This window comes from Lepus europaeus, chromosome 20 (genome assembly GCF_033115175.1).
Source record: "Lepus europaeus isolate LE1 chromosome 20, mLepTim1.pri, whole genome shotgun sequence".
Taxonomy (NCBI): Eukaryota; Metazoa; Chordata; class Mammalia; order Lagomorpha; family Leporidae; genus Lepus; species Lepus europaeus.
This window is the reverse complement of record NC_084846.1, coordinates 68,445,287-68,467,470: the sequence shown is the minus strand read 5'-3', so window position 1 is coordinate 68,467,470 and position 22,184 is coordinate 68,445,287.

Genomic DNA, 22,184 nt, shown 5'->3' with positions numbered 1-22,184 from the left:
GGAGGGAGACAGTCACTCAGGTGTGAGGGCGAGACTGGGAGGGAGGTGGTCACTCAGGTATCAGGGCGATGCTGGGAGGGAGGCGGTCACTCAGGTGTGAGGGTGGTGCCGGGAGGGAGGTGGTCACTCAGGTGTGAGGGTGGCTCCGGGAGGGAGGTGGTCACTCAGGTGTGAGGGTGGTGCCGGGAGGGAGGTGGTCACTCAGGTGTCAGAGACGCTGGGAGTGAAGCTGTCACTCAGGCGTGGGAGCGTCGCGGTTTGGCGTGGTTGTGACTGGTCTGGCGTCCATGCTGTCCACTGTGTGCACTGACAGCTGGTGCAGCCCAGTCCGGGACGGACGCGGGTGTTGATGGCCTGTAGCTGATCCTATGGGCATGTGCGTGTTCACAGCAGCACTGGACGCCCATTCTGCTCATGACATACTTGTTTGTACATTTCTGGGCCAAGTGGTTCAGCTGTGAGCTATTTGCATATTGTCACAAATCTCAAAAAACAGAACAGAAAGAGAAAACATCACAGAGGTCGAGCCTGCGTGTGGGCTGCCCAGTGGCGACCCCAGGGCCAGACCTTGGGGGTGACTTCCCCTCCCTCCCGGTCTCAGGAAGCCACGTGCCTCCTGTGTGGTGTAAGGACCACAAGCAAAATGCTGAGGAATAATGTACAGAGCCAATGGCTGCTGTGAGCCCGGCACGCCAGAGACCTGGTGCGGCGCCCACGCTGTGTGTGTGTGCCTGTGCGTGTCCCCGAGGGCTGCGGGGACCGTGGACATGACCGTGGCCTGCACGGTCCTGGAACCGCACCTGCGCCCAGCGGACCACGGCATTCTTGCCCTGTGAGGGTTCGGGTTGTGGCTCAAACATTACAATTGTTATGTAAATAATAATATATATACAGACACGTAAGACTTCATAATGCTATACTAATAGGAATGCAGTTTTAAAATCTGATTTTTGGAACTGTGCATGCACATCCTCTTTACAAATACAAAAAAATGTGAAAACAAATTATCAAAAGTGACAGAATTACCTATTATCTCTTCTCATCCTTTATTTGTATCTGCAGTTTCTGAGTATTAGGTAATACATCTGTGCCACGCATACCGTATTTCAGAACCTTCAAGTATATTCTCTGGGACATAGCCCTTCCCCTGCCCACCAGCTGAGGTTCCAAGTCCTCATAAACCATTCTGCGATGTGCAGAATCCGCTGGAAATGAGGATGGAGATGAAGCAATGCATTCGGGCGTTCCCACACAAATTGGCAGGGCACGGCATTGTGAAGAGAAATCCTGTGTGGCGGGCTGGAGACCTGTGTGTGTGCTTGCAGAAAAGTACAAGGCTGCCAGCCACACGGTTCCGTGAGATTCATTTTCCTTATTTCTTTCTAAGCTTTTTTCTACTGATGGCCAGATAGATAAAAGGTCTAAAAGTAGGAATATGGGGAAAGGAATATAAAATCATGATTATGAGAGGAGATAAATGATCTAAATTCCATGTATCATAAACCTTAACAACCTCAAAGACCTCTAGAAAAGCAATGCTGTACAAAAGGGGATTTGTGGCCAAGGCTTTCCCATACTATGTCCCTGAAGAGTGCATTTAGGGATTTCAAAATAACTTGTAATAGTTAATTGTCCATAATGAGGGACTTTTCATTCCCTAGAGCTACCATTTCCTGTAAAGTTGTGAATTTCTCCATGGCAGGCAGTTTCAGCAGGATCAGTGGTGACAGTCAGCTGTGCTTTTGGTAGTTGGTAAAACAGGGGATAAAGAGAGGCAGCACCATCCACTTGGGAGCAGGACTTCTGTAGTGCCAGACAAAACAAGACACAAAGGTTATCCACAGAGTGAATGAGGAATGCACAGATACTCGCTTTGCACAAAGCGGGAAAAGATTAATCATTCAGAAGACATGCTGGTGAGAATTGCATTTCCATTTGACAGGAGCTAAGGAGGTTAGTACCCAGTCCCTGAATATGAACATGGGTGGAAGAGGTGGCATTTGGGCAGGTGGAAAAGAAACACGTAGTAACTCCTTACTAAACTGTTGCATAGAGTACAAGAGAATATTGAGAAGAGACTGAGAAAAATATGGAGACATAAGAAAAGCTCTTAGTCCTGGATAATGATAGGTACCCCTCAGTGCTGGACTCACCCAGAAGATCAGAAAAAAAGGTTTTGAACAACTGTTTCAAGCTTTAAAATGTTATTTTATCAAAACATAAAATAAATACAATAATTACATAAATTGTGTTTCACTCTGAATTTGCAAAAGGTGAACACATGTGTAAGCATACACAGGGATAAAAATTAAAAGCACCCCAGGAAGTCTCTTTGTACCGCTTATCATCACCAAATATCATTAACTCCCTGAGATAACCACTATCCTGCTTCCTTTTTATGAATCAGATTTGCCTATTTTTTCAACTTCTATTTAATAAATATAAATTTCAAAAGTACAACTTTTGGATTATAGCAGCTTTTCCCCCCATAACCTCCCTCCCACCCGCAATCATCCCATCTCCTACTCCCTCTCCCATCCCATTCTTCATCAAGATTCATTTTCAATTATCTTTATATACAGAAGATCAACTTAGTATATGCTAAGTAAAGATTTCAACAGACTGCACCCACAAAGACACACAAGTATAGAGTACTCTTTGGGTAGTCGTTTTACCGTTAATTCGCATAGTACAACACATTAAGGACAGAGATCCTACATAGGGAGTAGGTGCACAATGACTTCTGTTGTTGATTTAACAACTGACACTCTTATTTATGAGGTCAACAATCACCCGAGGCTCTTGTCATGAGCTGCCAAGGCTATGGAAGCCTCTTGAGTTCACAAACTCCAATCTTATTTAGACAAGGCCATAGTCAAATTGGAAGTTCTCTCCTCCCTTCAGAGAAAGGTGCCTCATTTTTTGATGGCCCATTCCTTTGGCTGGGATCTCATTCACAGAGATATTTCATTTAGGTCATTTTTTGCCACAGTGTCTTGGCTTTCCATACCTGAGAAATTCTCATGGGCTTTTTAGCCAGATCTGAATGCCTTAAGGGCTGATTCTGAGGCCAGAGTGCTGTTTAGGACATCTGCCATTCTATGAGTCTGCTGTGTATCCTGCTTCCCATGTTGGATTGTTCTCTCCTTTTAAATTCTATCATTATTAGCAGACACTAGTCTTGTTTATGTGATCCCTTTGTCACTTAATCCTATCATTATGGTCAATTCTGAACTGAAACTGATCACTTTGACTAGTAAGATGACATTGGTACATGCCACCTTGATGGGATTGAATTGGAATCCCCTGGCACGTTTCTAGCTCTACCATTAGGGATAAGTCCAATTGAGCATGTCCCAAATTGTACATCTCCTCCCCTTCTTATTCCTACTCTTATATTTAACAGGGATCATTTTTCAGTTCAATTTAAATGACTAAGAATAATTATGTGTTAATTAAAGAGTTCAACCAATGGTATTAAGTAGAACAAAAATAAATACTAAAAGGAATAAAATAGTAAGTTATTCCTCGACAGGACAAGGGCTGATCAAGTCATTGTTTCTCATGGTGTCCATTTCACTTCTACAGGTTTCCTTTTAGGTGCTCAGTTAGTTGTCACTGATCAGGAAGAACATATTATATTTGTCCCTTTGGTATTGGCTTATTTCATTCAGCATGACGTTTTCCATATTCCTCCATTTTGTTGCAAATGACCAGATTTCTTTTTTTTTTAATTCTGTATAGTATTCTATAGAGTACACAGCTCATAATTTCTTTATCCAATCTTCTGTTGATGGGCACTTAGGTTGACTCCATGTCTTAGCTATTGTGAATTGAGCTGAAATAAATATTGAGGTGCAGACAGCTCTTTTATTTGCCAATTTAATTTCCTTTGGGTAAATTCCAAGGAGTGGGATGGCTGGGTCATGTGGTAGGGCTATATTCAGATTTCTGAGCAATCTCCAAACTGTCTTCCAGAGTGGCTTTACCAGTTTGCATTCCTACCAACAGTGGGTTAGTGTCCTTTCTTCCCCACATCCTCACCAGCATCTGTTGTTGGTAGATTTCTGTATGTGAGCCATTCTAACCGGGGTGAGGTGAAACCTCACTGTGGTTTTGATTTACATTTCCCTGATTGCTAATGATCCTGAACATTTTTTCATGTGTCTGTTGACTGTTTGGATTTCCTCTTTTAAAAAATGTCTATTGAGGTCCTTGGCCCATCTCGTAAGTGGGTTTTTTGTTTTGTTGTTGTGGAGTTTCTTGATCTCTTTGTAGATTCTGGTTATTAATCCTTTATCAGTTGCATGATTTGCAAATATTTTTCCCATTCTGTCGATTGTCTCTTCTTTTGCAGTACAGGAACTTCTCAATTTGATGTAATCTCAATTGTTAATTTTGGCTTTGACTGCCTGTGCTCCTGGGGTCTTTTCCAAGAAGTCTTTGCCTGTGCCTATATCTTACAGGGTTTCTCCAATGTTCTCTAATAATTTGATCATGTCAGGTCGTAGATTTAGGTCTTTAATCCATGTTGAGTGGACTTTTGTGTAAGGTATAAGGTAGGGTTCTTGCTTCATGCTTCTGCAGGTGGAGATCCAGTTTTCCCAGCACCATTAATTGAATAGACTGTCCTTGCTCCAGGAATTGGTTTTAGATCCTTGATCAAATGTAAGTTGGCTGTAGATGTTTGGATTGATTTCTGGTGTTTCTATTCTGTTCCATTGGTCTATCCATCTGTTTCTGTACCAGTACCATGCTGTTTTGATTATAACTGCCCTGTAGTATGTCTTGAAATCTGGTATTGTGATGCCTCTCGCTTTGTTTTCATTGCACAAGCTTGCTTTAGCTATTCGAGGTCTCCTGTGCTTCCATATGAATTTCAGCATTATTTTTTTCAGATCTGAGAAGAATATTCTTGGTATTTTGATTGGTATTGCATTGAATCTATAAATTCTTTTTGTGAGAATGGACGTTTTGATGATATTGATTCTTTCAATCCATGAGCATGGAAGATTTTTCCATTTTTTTGGTATCCTCTTCTATTTATTTCTTTAAGATTTTGTAATTCTCATCGTAGAGATCTTTGACATGCTTGGTTAAGTTTACAAATCCAAGGTATTTGATTGCTTTTGTAGCTATTGTGAATGGGATTGATCTTAGAAGTTCTTTCTCAGCCATGGCATTGCCTGTGTATACAAAGAGATTTGCCTATTTTTTTTTAAAAAGATGTATTTATTTATTTGAAAGGCAGAGCTATAGAGGAGCAAAGTCAGAGAGAGAGAGAGTGACAGAGAGAGAGAGAGAGAGAGAGAGAGAGAGAGACAGAGAGAGAGGCCTTCCATCCAATGATTCATTCTCCAAATGGTTGCAATGGCCAGAACTGTATCGATCCGAAGCCAGGAGCCTGGAGCATCTTCCAGGTCCCCACATGGGTTCAGGGGCCCAAGGACTTGGTCCATCTTCTACTGCTTTCCCAGGCCATAGCAGAGAAGTAGATAAGAAATGGAGCAGCTGGGTCTCAAACCGGCGCCCATATGGGATGCCAGTGCTGCAGGTGGTGGCTTTACCTGCTATACCAAAGCACCTGCCCCAAATTTGCTTTTTTTTTTTTTTTCTAACTTCATACAAATGGAAAAACATGGTATAGATCACTGGTTGTGTGAGATCAAAATTTTGCTCACTATGATATGTGTGAGATTTATTCATTTTACCTCATGCATCAGTAAGCAACTTGGTTATTCATGGTTTAGAATGTTCTATTGTTTGCACACTTCACAGTTTATATTTCTATGTGCAGCCTCCAGTTAGAGACATGTTAAAAATATACATTAAAGAGTCAGGGAGAGGCTTGGGATTTTCCATAAGGAAAATACTAATAACAACTAATGTTATGATTAGTTGCTGCCTCTAACTCACACTGAAGAACTCTGTGGGCTGACTTACTCATTGAAGTTTTAATTTTGGCCACCGTTTTGGAAATCTCTGAATCGCCAAACTCCAGATTCTGTGGTTTGATACAAATAGTGATTATTTTCAGTTAGGAGGGGGTAGAAGACAGATAATTATTTGGAGGAACATGTTGTTCAGAATTGTTGTTTAAATTCTGGGGCCCCTGAACTAATTTTTGTGAGTGAATGGTTGGTTGTCTTATTACATTCAATCTCACATTGCAAAGATGCATTACCCAAATGTAACATCTATGTTTTGTTTTCTTTGTGGTTTTGTTTCCCATAATTTCCAACAAAATTGCCCTTTGGTTTCTCTGGAAGAAAGCATTTCTTTTTGTATGATGAGATTCTAAGATTTCTGGTAAAATGATTTAAAATGAGAGCATCATGTTTCATAAAATTACTCAAATTGAAATGTTTCTAATTTAATAAAATATTTTTGATTTATAGCAAAGATATATATTTTCTGCTTTTTAAACTAGATATCCTCTGGAGATAATTGAAATTCAGTGGAGAACCAGGATTAGATAAGGGCTCTAATATAAAAAGATGATCCTATAGTGCATGATGGGAGGAGTAGGTACTTGTTATGAGATCAGTGTGTTGATTTTAAGATAAAAGGAGATGTGTTAGTGTGGAGTGTTGTCAAGTAATACATTTTTATTGCTATAAGCCAAATATAGCTGAAACACTAAAGGGGCTGGACTTTTATGTAATGTGCAAGCTAAAAATTTAGTTTCATGGATTGTGTAAGAAGACAGGAAATCCCTGGGATTTTGGAGAAAGGACTTTAATGCTAATGCCAATAATAGTAGACAGAGTATCAGCATTTTCACATCTAGTTTTCTGAGCCCCAGAATCTAGAGTGTAACCTGAGATGGACCTATGTGACACCTTCAAAGTTGCCCTCTTGGTACATACTTTTAGAGCTGATATTTATTAAATTATATTGCATGTCTATATTTCTGATAAGAATTTTATAAATATGTTGTCAATTTAAAAAAATACAAAGTGGTTATTGTTATTAATCTAATTTTTTTGTTTATGTGAAAGGTGGGAGGTTGTAGAAAGAGTGAGAATGAGCAAGCAAAGGGAGAGAGAAGAGAGATTCTCATCCACTGATTCACTCCCCAGATGCCTGCAACCATTGAAATTGGGCCAGGGCCACAGCTTGGAGCTTAGAATCCAATCTGAGTCTCCTGTGTGGCTGGCAGGAATCCAAATACTTGAACCATTACCGCTGCTAGGCTCTGGTTGCAGATCCTGGAATAGGAATCTGGAGCCCAGAATCAAACCCAGGCACTCTCGTGTGGGACACAGATCTCTTAACTGCTAAGCTAAGCGTCCCTCCTCATTAGACCCATCTGTAATTTACTTAAAAGATCTTATTTATTTATTTGAGAGGTAGAGTTACAGACAGTGAGAGGGAGAGACAGAGAGGAAGGTCTTCCATCTGCTGGTTCACTCCCCAGATGGCCACAATGGCCGGAGCTGAGCCAGGAGCCAGGAGCTTCCTCAGGTCTCCCATGAGGATGCAGGGGCCCATCTTCCACTGCTTTCCCAGGCCACAGTAGAGAGCTGGATCAGAAGAAGAGCAGCCTGGACTAGAACCGGCACCCATATGGGATGCCATTGCTGCAAGTGGAGGATTAAGCTACTGCGTCACGGCACCGGCCCCTAAACCCATGTTTTTAAAAGAGTAGGCATAGTAAGTAAGTGGCAGAGTTAAGATCTGACATTAGGAAGCATGATTAGAAACCCTACTCAAAGACACTGTATTTTGTACTAGCCTCAGCCAGCTATATCATTATATAAAAGTGAATTCCTCTCTTCAGAAATAATGATAATGAAACATTAAGCTATTGAGTTAAAGCAAACAGTTCAAGCCAATTCTTAAAATTTCAAAATGAAATCTCTCTGCGATTGTGCATTTACAGATGGTATCAGACATTTCAAGTTTTTATTTATTTATTTACTTACTTTATGGTGATGTGAAAGTGAAATGCATTCAGTAGAATCCACACGTTGATTCTTTACCTCTTCCAGGCCAGCAGCATAGAGCTCTGTTTCATTGCAGGCAGCCACAGCAAGAGCAGTTCAGCCCCCAGATCATGAGGGAACACAAGTCATATTTTACAGAGCACTGTGCTGCTAAACCATGTTGTTCTGTAAGTAAGTTGCGTTAAAAGTATTTCCAACTTAGGGTATTTTCAATCTGCAATGAGTTTTTGGGGAAGTAACCCCACTGTAAGTTGAGGAACATCTATCCCAGGGTGCAAAATATCATGAAATTGAAAAATACCATTCTAAAAGCTAGTTTGTTCTCAGACTTAGTAGTTCTTAAATGACTCCATGTTTATTCAATTTTATATTAACAGATTGATAATTTAAAAATTTATCCTGTGATTGGAGTTAGATACTAATTCTGATGTTCATGCTGAGCCATCTGTTTTTGGGGAAGAGTCATTGCAAGACTAATTCTGCAATTTGTAGAAAGCACACTTTCATAATACCTAATGTTGATAGGTACAGGTATTCATGAGTCAAAATCAAAGGTTGGTTTATTTGCTGCTATTGATTTATTTGTTACAGTGGCTGAAGCTGAAGTTTGTTTGCAGTAACAGGATTCCTAGGGTACTTATGATAAGAAGAATTGTTAGTTAAAGGTACCTCCCTTTATGTCTGCAATTCAACCAACTTTTGAAAACCGTACATTACCTCGCAGATAAGAAATTTCAGTAGCTCAATATGACTGCTCTAATAAATTAGAAATACACACACACGCACACACACATGTACATACACACATGTATATACACACGTATATACATGCTTTAAATGTTTTAAAAGAGTATTTTGGATAAAAGGAGTTATTTTAGAACATATAGAAACTATTAAGAAGAAACATTCATCAATGATTCTTTTTTTTATTTTTTGCCAGGCAGAGTTAGACAGTGAGAGAGAGAGAGACAGAGAGTTATAGGCAGTGAGAGAGAGACAGAAAGGTCTTCCTTTCATTGGTTCATGCCACAAATGGCCACCACAGCTGGAGCTATGCCGATCCAAAGCCAAGAACCAGGTGCTTCCTCCTGGTCTCCCATGTGGGTGCAGCGGCATTCTCCACTGCCATCCCGGGCCACAGCAGAGAGCTAGACTGGAAGAGGAGTAACCGGAATTAGTACCCGGCACCCCAATGGGGACTAGAACCTGAGGTGCTGGTGCCACAGGTGGAGGACTAGCCAAGTGAGCCACAGTGCCGGCCCATCAATGCTTCTGACACTCAAAAGTATATTGCAAATATTGTGTCACATTTCCTTTCAAAGATGCAGTCACACGCACACAGATGCACTCGATATCAGAGTTGCTGTAGCCTATATTTTATTTAACAATTTAAGAACATAGTCTTTATTTTCATTATTATTTCATTGTGTCCTCTATTTGCCATTATTAAACCTGAAGATAAGGGTATCTGCATATTATTATACCAAAATTAACTTCAACACACTCCAAATATTGTAGAATATTTACTTCTAAGATTTTTATCAGAAAAAAAAAAAACATTTTTTCAAGGGAAAGGGTTTATTGGAGAAAACCCAGCAGCCCAGAGGGAAGAGGCAAAGAAGGAGGAAGAGAGAAGGTGAGCATAAGAGAGACAGAGACAGAGGTCAGGAGACAGAGGAAGAGAGAGAGCAAGCCACGTGTTCAGGAGCAGGGCCTCTTAAAAACTGTGTGGAGGGGTGGGTGGGGGGTGGGCAGGGGAGTAGGAGCAGTGAATCCCATTAAGATGGGGGTGGAGCTTGACATGGGTGGTTAGGCCATGTGGCCACCTGACTTCCCACAATGGCGGCGGGAGCTAGAGCCTAGGATGATGTCAGGGTGTAGATTGAGCAATGAATAAGACTGCACCAAGAAAAATGTTATTTTAAAGTACCTAAATTATATTTAGATTAGACAATATCTTCAAATCCCATGTCAGTCATATGGCATAAAGTTTGTATTTTATAAAAATATAAGCCATTTCACTTAGAGTGTCTAGAATCTCTTTTATTGGGGCAAACTGAAAAAATTTTTAAAACAGGATCCTTGCCTACACATCTAATAGTAGTTGTAGTCTCACCTGTAATTCCAGCTGCAGAATTGTAAAAATCTAGAGTTTCAAATGTATGAGAACAATTCTCTGGTATCTGAAAATGAACCTACATAAAATTTTCTGTTGCACTTATAACCCTTTTTAGGTATTTATGAATCTAAAGTACTTCTGAAATCCAGGTTACAGACTTTGAATGAGTCTGTAACTTATCCACACTTACTTCAAGTTGGGCAAACATACTTTTTGAATCTAAGCATGTATTACCAACTTTAGAAAACATCCACTGACTACTGCACAAGTATTTCTGCTTCTAGATCAAGGGCACACATGAGATAAGCTTCTTGCTTTCAAAGGACTAGCGCTTTAGTGATTGTAGTAGACGATGATAAGAAAAGGGAAAATATCCATGAGACAAGCAGGGTGTGGCTGACATGGTTCACAGTAGAACAGGAATAAGCCTCATAACTGGGGGGAGGAAAATGCATCATGGAACTCACGAGAGGGAATGTCATATTTACCTTCAGTGGCATGTTAGGAAGGTTTCATAAATGATGTCGACTTCTGGGAAAATACTCTCTAGTAGAGTAATTTCACCAAAGTAGACTAAAACTTATAAGGATTCCTTGGTTAAAATTGCCTTGCTAATGTTACAGTATCTAAAGAACTATATCAAGAAAGCTTGAAACGCTCTGGTATTAAACTTTTATTTTTGGTTGAGCTTTCATCATAACTCAGGTATGGGTTGGCAGTAGCAAGCGTAAATATATTTGATGCTTCAGAAGACCATTTATCACATAAATCACCGTCTTATGCCTATTTTTACTAAAACTAGACAAATATATGCTTTTAACTTGGACAAGCATTTAGTTTGCAAGAGACACTGAGTGATGGTGGAGTCCTCACCAGGAAAATATCTGTGGAGGAAGTAGCTTTACGTAGTTAGGTCTCCCCTATTTCCAAAACACAGATCTATAACGTCTCCTAAGAGGTGAGGTACGATTTTCACACATTGTAGAGTCTATGCTAACATTTGGCCCATCTTTAACAGCAATATTTCATACTTAAGTGGACTATGAGAGTGAGTTACGGAAGATGCCTTCAAAGTCTGTATAAATGTTTGGAAAAGATACTTAGTATTAGGAAAATGGTGCAGTTTTATCTATGGCGCCATCTGCTCCTTGATTTACAGCCTATGCCCCGGCTCCCACCGCCATTGCTGAAAGCCCGACCACAGGTGCCAAGCTCCACCCCAACCTAATGGGATTGGCTATTCCTGCTTCCCTGCCCGCCCTCTGGCAAAGTTTTACAAGGGCCTGTTCCTGAACACGTGGCTCTCTTGGCTTCTCTCTTCTCTCCTGCTCACTCTCTCTAGCCTCCTCTTTTCCTCTCTCACTCCCCTCTGTCCTCTCCTCTCTCCTCTTTCTCTCTTACTCACCTTTTCCGTCTTGGCCCCTTCCCTCCGGTCTGCTGGCTTTCCCGCGATAAACCCTTTCCCTTCCTCTGGTGTTTGGTGTGTTTTGTGACGGCTAACAGAAATGCGTGACACTAGATTTCGTTAAAATCTGCCTGCAAGCCAAGTAGCACAGCAAATTTCATTTATTTTTCTCTCTTTTGTCTTGTTAAGGCTAAGAGTCACCTGAGATGCTAGTGTAAGCCTTAGGCCTAACCCAAATGCTCTGATTCTAATCCTCATTTTCATTTTCACTACATCCTTGTCTTATTATTCTTAGATGTCATGTGAGATTAGTGAACTGAGCATAATGCATTTGAATGACTCTCATCCAGTCTTTCTTCTCCTCAGATGACCTTATTTAGAATGCCTCAAATTTGTACTATTGACCTAAATTACGTATTTATACTGTATAATCATGAAATGATATGCATCTAATAACATAGCCCTGAAACATGAAGTAAAAATATAGTGAGTGGGATTTATGTGCTACTTTTATTTATTTATTTTTTTACTTTTTAACCTTTTATTTAAAGTACACAAACTTCCTGCATTTCATAAATACAAATTTAGGAACATAGTAACTCTTCCCACCCTACCCACCCTCTGACCCACACTCTCACCCTTCTTCCTCCTCCCTCTCCTATTCCTATTCTTATATTTCACTAAGACCTATTTTCAGTTAACTTTATACACATAAGATCAACCTTATATTAGTAAAGAGTTCAACAAATTGTAGGAAAAAATGTTCCTCAACAGTTGAGACAAGGGCTGTTCAAAGTCATTGCATATCAAAGTGTCAATTTCACTCTATAGATTAACTTTTACATACTCTATTAGTTACCAGAGATCAGGAAGAACATATGGTACTTAAAACCCATTTTATTCACAATGTAGCGTACATATTTTCTGATAATTATAAGAGTTTAAACTATTTTTACTCATTATTTATATTTTAATGCATTTCTACCATAAAAAATTAAGAAATGCTTCCATTAATTTATTTAATGAAATTTGTAATATTTGTCATTAAATAAGTAGAATTGCCTGATGAAATAGATGAACAAGTCAGAGGATTCTGAATTGATTTACAAACATTACTGCTATAAAGACTATAGGGATTTATAACAAAAATAATATCCTACTCTGCGCAATTCCTTACTAGAATCAAAGATAAACTTTTAAATTAATCTGAGATATTTTTATCTTCTGTAGTTGATATGCTTAAAACATATGGTTCTTGTGAATTCAGAATTTTTTGAGAAAATTTGATATTTTCTATAGGATAAGTGATTTTTTGGTGAACTTACGTTTGTGCCCAGTTAAAATTTTAATGATGGTATTCATTTTTTTCTCATTGATTTGTTATGCATCCAGATGTAATATATATGGTAATCAACTCCCTGTCATGTATGTTCAATTATTTTTCCATCTGTTCTTCCACACAGTTTTGCATATATGCATATTTAGAAGACAAAAGTTCAGAAAACTGCTTTGTGTTTCTATCTTGGTAATTTCATTTTGAAGAGAGGTTGTGGTTAAAGAGACTTAGTTTTCATTTTATTAGCCCCTTCTTTAATATTTGTATAGGAAAAGTTACCAAATTTACATATGAGAGCCTGAGTACTTTTGGTTCCATTTCTGTTAAGACATTACCGGCTACTTTAGCATAGTCATAATATATTCATTTGCTTAGCTAACCATTTTTTAAAAGATTTATTTCTTTATTTGACAGAGTTACACAGAGAGGGAAAGAGAAGCAGAGAGAGAGAGAGAGAGAGAGAGAGAGAGAGAGATCTTCCATCTGCTGGTTCATTCCCCAGTTGGCTGCAACAGTCAGATCTGCACAGATCCAAAGCCAGGATCCAGGAGCATCTTTGGGTCTCCCAGGTGGGTGCAGGGGCCCAAGGACTTGAGCCATCTTCTGCTGCTTTCCCAGGCCATAGAACAGAACTAAATCAGAAGTGGAGCAGCCGGGACTTGAACAGGTGCCCATATGAGATGCCAGCACTGCAGGCAGTGGCTTTATGCCACAGTGCCGGCGCTGGCCCCCACTAACCATTTTCAATTGTGAATACCACTGAGATGTTTGGTTTTTTGTATGTTCTGAACAGGAGAATGAGATGAATATGGAACTTTCACTGAAAATATCCAGGTTCTTTTTTTTCTCACAGCTGTAGTTAAGTCACAACACAACATTTGTCTGGTATCATGGGAAATGAATACACATGTCACAAAACAGCAAGCCCCGGAATCTTTGGAGAGCATCCACTCTGTGAATGTTAGGACACACTGCCTTCGAGTTCGTTGGCTCTCCATGCCTTGGGGCTTAAAGCATCTAGGTGTTCGGTGCTGGATCTGCAAATATGGAATTAGTGCAGACCAGAGCAGGGGGCTTACATTCTCTCCTTCTTCCCATCTGGGAACACAGATGCACCCATCCTCAAGAGGGAGCCCAAGAGGTCATCCAGATTAGCACAGAAGCCACTGGCGCCAGAATTCCAGGAGTAAGGGAGTACGACTTGTGGCAGTTTTAGTGTTAGAGCCATTCTCCTTTATGGAACTGACTCACTGACAAAGATGCTCTTGGATGCAGCAGGTGCTAACTGGAACAGCATTCAGTGACTCAGCTGCTTTTGTTCATCCCAGAAGAAGCATGACCTCTGTTTCCTTTTGTCCTGTTAGCTTTCTTTTCTGACTGTTTATAACAGCATGAAAAATCCTTCAGTTTCCTTAACATTAAATAATACATTTAAAGATATACAAATGGGGACCAGCACTGTGGTGTAGTGGCCAAAGCAGCCGCCTGCAGTGCCAGCATCCCTTATGGGCACTGGTTCAAGTTCCAGCTGCTCCACTTCCGATCCAGCTCTCTGCTATGGACTGGGAAAGCAGCAGGAGATGGTCCAAGTCCTGGGGCCCCTGCACCCGCACGGGGGACTCTGCAGAAATTCCTGGCTCCTGGCTTTGGTTCGGCGCAGCTCCAGCTGTTGCAGTCAATTGGGGAGTGAACCAGTGGATGGAAGACCTCTCTCTCTCTCTCTCCCTCTCTCTCTCCCTCTCCTTCTCTCTCTGTGTAATCTGACTTCCAAATAAATAAATAAGTCTTTAAAAAAATAAAGATATGGAAATGCTGATCATGCTGAAGTTTAGGAATTGATCACATTTTAAAATATTTTAGCTTATTCTTAGTAATATTTGGAAATCATTCAGTAGCTACTTAATGTGGAATGTATTAGCTTTTCATATAATTCTATAATTTGTTAAATTAATTTTCAGAAATAAAGGAAGATTTCACTCCAGCCGCACCCCCCCCCCCCCAATATCACCAGTTAAATCTAAAGGTCTTCTAGGCAAAGGGCAGTGAAGTTGGTGTTTCGCAAGCCAATGCAGCAGAGGAGCTGTGAATTGGCAACGTGGGTCTAGCTGGTAGCCCTGGCTTTGCCCCTAGGTGCCCTGACTCTTGGGAGCTCAGCAAGAACAGTGACTTGATTGCCCCTGTGGTCTTCGACTTTCTGCAGTGGAGGTGACCATCTAGAAGGGGCTGGTGTGTCCATGCACAAGGGGGCCGATGTGTCCATGCACAAGGGGGCCGATGTGTCCATGCACAGAATCAGTGGTGTCGGTTGGATGATGCATTTGCAGATATCTGATGCAGATAAAGGGAATATAGAAGGATCAATTTCTTGACTCCACTAAAGTTTCTATCAGGAAAAAATACTGAAATAGGTAAAATTTGGCTCCATGACTCCCTCATTTTTCTGTTATTACTTCTCTCTATCTGGAAAACCTTCCTCCAGGGAAGTAGATTCGGGCGTACCCAGCTGCATTCTTGCTCTTCTCCCATCAGCCTCAGCAAGAACAAAATGCCTGCAGATAGGGTTTTTCCCACATCTCTGACTATAATTTACTACTTGTGAAGAATATTCGCAAATAGCCATCAGATACATTAAAAATTAAAGTCAAATGTTCTCATTAGTTAAACCACTCACTTCCAAGATCCTTGGTTTTTGTTATCAATATATAAAAGGAAATATTCATAGAAACAATTGCTCATGCAGTAAAGACACAGGAACTATCAAGTTGAGCATTGTGGGGACCTTATGCCTTATGAGAAGTCACACTTGAGTGCTTCATTTGCTGAAGGTAATGTGGAAGGGGACAAGAGTCCAACAAGGCTGGGGCAGGCCTGAGTGTGCGTCTCCCATGTGGGCAGTGGAGAGTGTGAGGACAGCCACCATGAACGTGAATGCCTCACTGCACTCATCACCACTTTGAAGCTTAAACTGCGCCCTTGAATTTAAGTAATGCTGCCACCTGGTTTCTTTCTTTCTTTTTTTTTTTTTTTGACAGGCAGAGTGGATAGTGAGAGAGAGAGAGAGAAAGGTCTTCCTTTTGCCGTTGGTTCACCCTCCAATGGCCGCCGCGGTAGGCGCGCTGCGACCTGCGCATGGCGCTGATCCAATGGCAGGAGCCAGGTGCTTCTCCTGGTCTCCCATGGGGTGCAGGGCCCAAGCACTTGGGCCATCCTCCACTGCACTCCCTGGCCACGCAGAGAGCTGGCCTGGAAGAGGGGCAACCGGGACAGGATCGGTGCCCCGACCGGGACTAGAACCCCGTGTGCCGGTGCCGCAAGGCGGAGGATTAGCCTAGTGAGCCGCGGCGCCGGCCTGCCACCTGGTTTCTATGAGTAGACTGCAAACCTGGTGACCTAAAGCTTTTAAAAAATATTTTATTTATTTATTTATTCATTCATTCATTCATTCATTCATTTTTTTTTTTTTTTGACAGGCAGAGCCAGACAGTGAGAGAGAGAGAGACAGAGATAACGGTCTTCCTTCCATTGGTTCACCCCCCAAAATGGCCGCTATGGCCGGTGCACTGCGCTGATCCAAAGCCAGGAGCCAGGTGCCCCCTCCTGGCCTCCCATGCAGGTGCAGGGCCCAAGCACTTCATCCTCCACTGCCTTCCCAGGCCACTGCAGAGAGAGCTGGACTGGAGAGGAGCAACCAGGACAGAATCCGGCGCCCCGACCAGGACTAGAACCCGGGGTGCTGGTGCCGCAGGTGGAGGATTAGCCTAGTGAGCTGCAGCGTGGGCCTCATTCATTCATTTTAAAGGCTGAAGGGGAGGGAGCAAGGGAGAGAGAAAGAGAGAGAGAGAGGAATGCTTCATCCCTTGGCTCATTCTGAATGTTCACAACAGCTGAGACTAGACCAGTCCAAAGCCAGGAGCCAGGAACTCTATTACAGGTCTCCCACATGGGTGGCAAGGACCTAAGTACTTGAGTTATCACCTGCTGCACAACAGGGTGAACATTAGCAGGAAGCTGGAGTTGGCAGCCAGAGCTGGAACTTGAACCCAGGCACTCTGATATGGAATGAGGTCCTCTCAAGTTGTGCCTTAACTGCTGGGCCAAGTGCTCACCTGAAACTTTACTTTTTAAAAAAGATGTATTTATTTTACTTGAAAGGTAGGCGAAAGAAAGAGAGGAGAGAGAGATATCTTCCATCTACTGGTCCCCCAAATGGCTGCAAAGGCCAGGGCTTGGCCAGGCCAAAGCCGGGAGCCTGGAAGTTCATTCTGGCCTCCTGAATAGGTGACAGGGGCCCAGGAACGTGGGCCATCTTCTGCTGCTTCCCAGATGTATGAGCAGGGAGCTAGGCTGAAAGAGGAACAGCCAGGGCATGCTGACATCACAAGTGGTGGCGTAACCTGCTGTGCCACAACACCAGCCTGCAAACTTTACTTTTAAATTCATTGGAAAGTATTGAAGAGAAGTGTCCAAAGATGCATGTGAGGCTTGGTGCCAGTATATTGTGTTTTACTAGGGATGGCCTCACTGATCATCTTTTTTTAAAGACTGATTTATTTTATTTGAAAGGCAGAATTACAGAGAGGCAGAGGCAGAGAGAGAGAGAGAGAGAGAGAGAGAGAGAGAGAGAGAGAGAGAGAGAGAATCTTCCATCTGCTCATTCAATCCCCAAATGGCCTAACGGCCGGAGCTGTGCTGATCAGAAGCTAGGAGCCAGGAGCTTCTTCCAGGTCTCCCCTGCAGGTGCAGGGGCCCATGGACTTGGATCATCTTCTATTGCTTTCTTAGGCCATATCAGAGAGCTGGCTTGGAAGTGGAGCAGCCAGGACTCAAACTGGCACCCATGTGGGATGCTGGCACCACAGACGGCAGCCTTACCTGCTAGACCACAGTGCCAGCCCCTCACTGCTCATCTTTTAGGAGAAGGAATACACATCGGTTTTCAGATTTGATTTTATCTTAGTGAGATCTGAAAGCTTCTAGCTCTTATCAGGGAAACCAGAACCAGTAGAAATATCCCATAAACACTGAAGATCACATAATAAATCTCTTCTCATGTTTTTGGCTGGGTCCCCTGCTAAGTTTCTGCCTTTTACTGCAAAGTGGTCTCAGTGTCCATGAGGGATGGTCCCAGGACTCTCACAGCACCCGAGTCTCTGGATCCTCAAGTCCTTTGTGTAAAACAGCAGAGTATTTGCATAGGACCTAAGAACACCTTCTCTACGCCTTAAATTGTCTCTAGAATATTTATAATACCCACGACAGTGTGAATCTTACATAAGTATTTGTTGCACTGAATTGTTTAGAGAACAGTGGTGAGAGAGGAGTTTAGTGTGGACACAGTCTTCAGAGGTCAAACTCCATTTCCGCTCCCTGGTTGATTGAATCCACGTGGATTTGGAGAGCTAGTGTATTTAATTTGTGTGTGGGAGTGGTTGGTCTGTTTTTCCAAGCACCATCCAATGGAAGACCTGAGAATCTGTGGTGAGCAATAGGCCCAGATACAGGAGCAAGTGGAGAAGCTCGTGCAGCTGCTGAACTGCCTGTAGAGAGCATTGAAGGAAGGCAAGGGAGGCCTCAAAAACATTCATAATACTTTATTTGAGTAAGAATCTCATGTGTAATGCATAAGATATTCTCCTGACTTATTTTTCTGAAGGCTTTTATTTAATGAATACAAATTTCGTATGTCCAGCTTTTAGGAATATGGTGGCTCTTCTCCCCATTCCCGCCCTCCCACCCCCAACTCCCATCCCACCTCCTACACCCTCTCCCATCCCATTCTTCATTAAGATTTGCTTTTAATTAACTTTATATACAGAAGACTAACTCTATACTAAGCAAAGATTATAACAGTTTGCACCCACACACATACACACCAGGTATAAAGTACAGATTAAGAGCAAGTTTTAATGGCAAGGGGGAGACACAGCAGACTCATAGAATGGCAGATGTCCTAAATAGCACTCTGGCCTCAGAATCAGCCCTTAAGGCATTTGGATCTGGCTGAATAGCCTATGAGAGTATTTTAGGCATGGAAAGCCAAGACACTCTGGAAAAAAAAAAGAAGACCTAAATGAAGGATCTCAGCGAGTGTGATCCCAGTGGAAAGAACGGGGCCATCAAGGTAGGAAGTACCTTTCTCTGAAGGGAGGAGAGAACTTCCACTTTGACTATGACCCTGTCGGAATAAGATCAAAGTCAGCGAACCCTAAAGGCTTCCATAGCCTCGGCAACTCATGACTAGAGCCTAGGATTACTGATGCCATAAACAAGAGTGTTAAATCAACTTTAAGAGTCACTGTGTACTTACATCCCATGTGGGATCTGTCCTTAATGGGTTTTACAATGTGAAGTAATGATATAGCTAGTACTGAAACAGTATTTTTACACTTTGTGTTTCTGTGTGGGTGCAAACTGATGAAATCTTTACTTAGTATATACTGAATCGATCTTCTGTATATAAAGAGAATTGAAAATGAAAAAAAGAACTTGGTGTTAAATTGGAAATTACATAGAAAATTAATCAATTTTTTAAAAAATATCATGTAGGATCTCTGTCATTAATGTGCTGTACACTATTATTTAATGCTATAACCTGTACTCCATCAGTATTTTTTCATTTTGTGTTGCTATGTGAGGGCAAACTGTTGAAATCTTTATATATACTAAACTGATTTTCTGTATATAAAGAGAATTAAAAATGAATCTTGATGTGAATGGAAGGGGAGAGCAAGTGGGAAAGGGGAGGGTTGCAGGTGGGAGGGAAGTTATGGGGGGGGAAGCCATTGTAATCCATAAGCTGTACTTTGGAAATTTATATTCATTAAATAAAAGATAAAAAAGAGCAAGTTTTACAGTTGTTTGCTCTCCTGAGTTATTAATAAGCCACTTGCTTTCTCCTCAAATCCCACCTGCTGGAACAAACTCCAGGAGAGGAAAGGAACTGCAGCAGACTGTGGTGTGGATGGGAGGGGAGCAGGGAGGTGCAAGATGGAGGAGGCCATGTCGCGGGTGAACGCCCTCTGTGGTCTTCAGGAGAGACAGATGCAGAGCACCATTAACAAAATCCCATCTGAGCCTCTAGGGAGGGATCACGTATCCTGCAGTAACTTTGGGGAGTAGCGTCAGGTGGGGGCCTGGGTGGGATCAGGAGTCACTGTTGCCTTTGTTCTGAGGTGGAGGAGAACTCTACGCCCCTGTGTTGCAGCCAGGGGACCAACGACTTGGTTGGAATCAGAGGAGCACCAGTGACAGGGCAGAGGAACCCCACCATGGAGTCCCTGGGGTAAGCCATTAGAGCTACACCGTGAGGAAACCACAGCCAGGTTTAGGCAGGCGGCAGAGGGGCAGGGCAGCAAGGCTGGGCAGCACTTCCCCTCTCAGGGACCGGACGCTCTGCTCACCCTCAGGGCACTGCAGGACAGGAGCGTGCCTTCCTACCAGGCCCCCAAACCACTGACAATAGAGAGAGAATCCGGTTTGAGCAAAGTGATTTATACCAGTGTGATGAGGCGCTGGACAGATATTAATACCGTGGAGCTGGAGAATATGTATCTGCAAACAAAAGACTGTTACCATGTTGTAATTCATAGCTAAACTCACACAGCCATGCAAATGAAGATAACAAAATAAACACACCGTAATATTAATGAGGCTTATTCTGGGGAGACGGAATTACATATTTCCCTTTGAGGGTCTCTGTTTGTTTTGTTTTCTAGATGTGCATAGTAGGCAGGATGAATTATGTTCATGAAGCGATGTGCTTCCACACAGCTCACTCTCCCGTGGTGTCATCACACATCAGCAGTGCCTCTGCTCTTCATGGGCGCTTAGTTATGAATCTGAGCCAGGAAAGTGGGGCTTCAGCAGTGGGGACCCTGGTCTTTCAGGTTCCATCTCCTGTGTCCTCAGGGAGGGCGCAGCTCCACCTGAAGTCACAGGCTATATTTGAGTGCAGAACAGATGGCCAAGCAGCACAACTTCCTAAGAAAAAAGGAAATTATATTAAAAATTAGAAAAATTTTCTTCTAGTGCCATAGAATTTTGAAAATATCATAAATTTTAGTGGCTGGATCAAGATGGCGCAGTAGGGAGGGAGCTCACCACTCTAGTCTAGCAGATAGTTTAAAAAAGTGGAAAAAGCGCATCCTCAGCGAAGAGTGGGGGAGAAAACAGCAGAGGAAACTCCACGCGAATTAGAGGGACACTGTGGACGACGCGGAGGGTGTGGACCGCACAGCTCAGGACCCCAGCTGCCAGGAGCCTCTGCACCAGCCCTGGAGTGAGGTGAGACCAGACTGCAGCAGCCCAAACCACTGGGGATAAAGCTGCGGCAAGAGCCTGGCGGGAATCCGGCTTGGAGCCCTGTGGGGGACAGTGTACCTCCAAGCTAGAGAAGAAACAGGGGGGCCTGTTTCTCCCCCAGCAGCATGCACCGGCGTCCTGCAACAGGCCCGTAGAGGGTGGTGCCATTTTGGACACAGGTAACAGCTGTGCCGGCTCCTGTCCGAGCCCAGCAACCAGCCGAGTGGAGACGCCTGCATCTGGCAGGGAGAACTGACAGAGCTGGGTGCTCCTGACTGTGAAAACTGTGGCCACGTGGGAGGGCACAGGGTGTAGCTGGGACTTTGGGCAGTCACGGTGGTAGACTCCACATGCTGAGTTTCCTGGTTACCTGGTGAGGGTCCTTGCTGGGGAATCTGAGCTCACACTGAGGACTGCACAGATCCTCTGTGTGGTCCTTGTGGCAGAGTGGACGAATATTGGACCCACTAGGGCTAGCACCCAGACTCTGTTCTCTTTGAGGAGAGGTGGTGAGCCTGAGACTACCAACAGAGTGGAACAAACATCCCCTCTGATAAAATAAAAAAGATTGACCATGCCCAAGCTGGGTGTTGCCTTGGACACTCGGTTTGCTTGGAGCACTGAACCGAGCTCGCTGGCCACACCCAGCACACGCCTCTAGGTATTCACTGAAAAAGCAGACACTCCACTAGTCCACAGAGGAATAATCCGAAGATTAGTGCCATCACACAAAGAAACCAACGAGTATCTCCAGAAATGCCGAATAATAAACGCAGGAATTCAAGAAACAAGAATAAGGAAGACAACAGGATGCCCCCAAAAGAACATAACACTTCAATACGAGGATGTGAAAATGAAGAGACTGAAGAACTGACAGAAATGGAATTTAAAAAATTGAGCATACGAGTCCTTACAAGTAGTCAGAAGCAACTGCATGAAGTAACGGAATTCATACATGACATGAAAGGAAAGTTCTCCCAAGACATGCGTATCTTAAATAAAAATCAAAATGAAATCTTGGAAATGTTGAATAAAACAAAACCGGAAATGTTGAATTCAATAGAACGACTATCA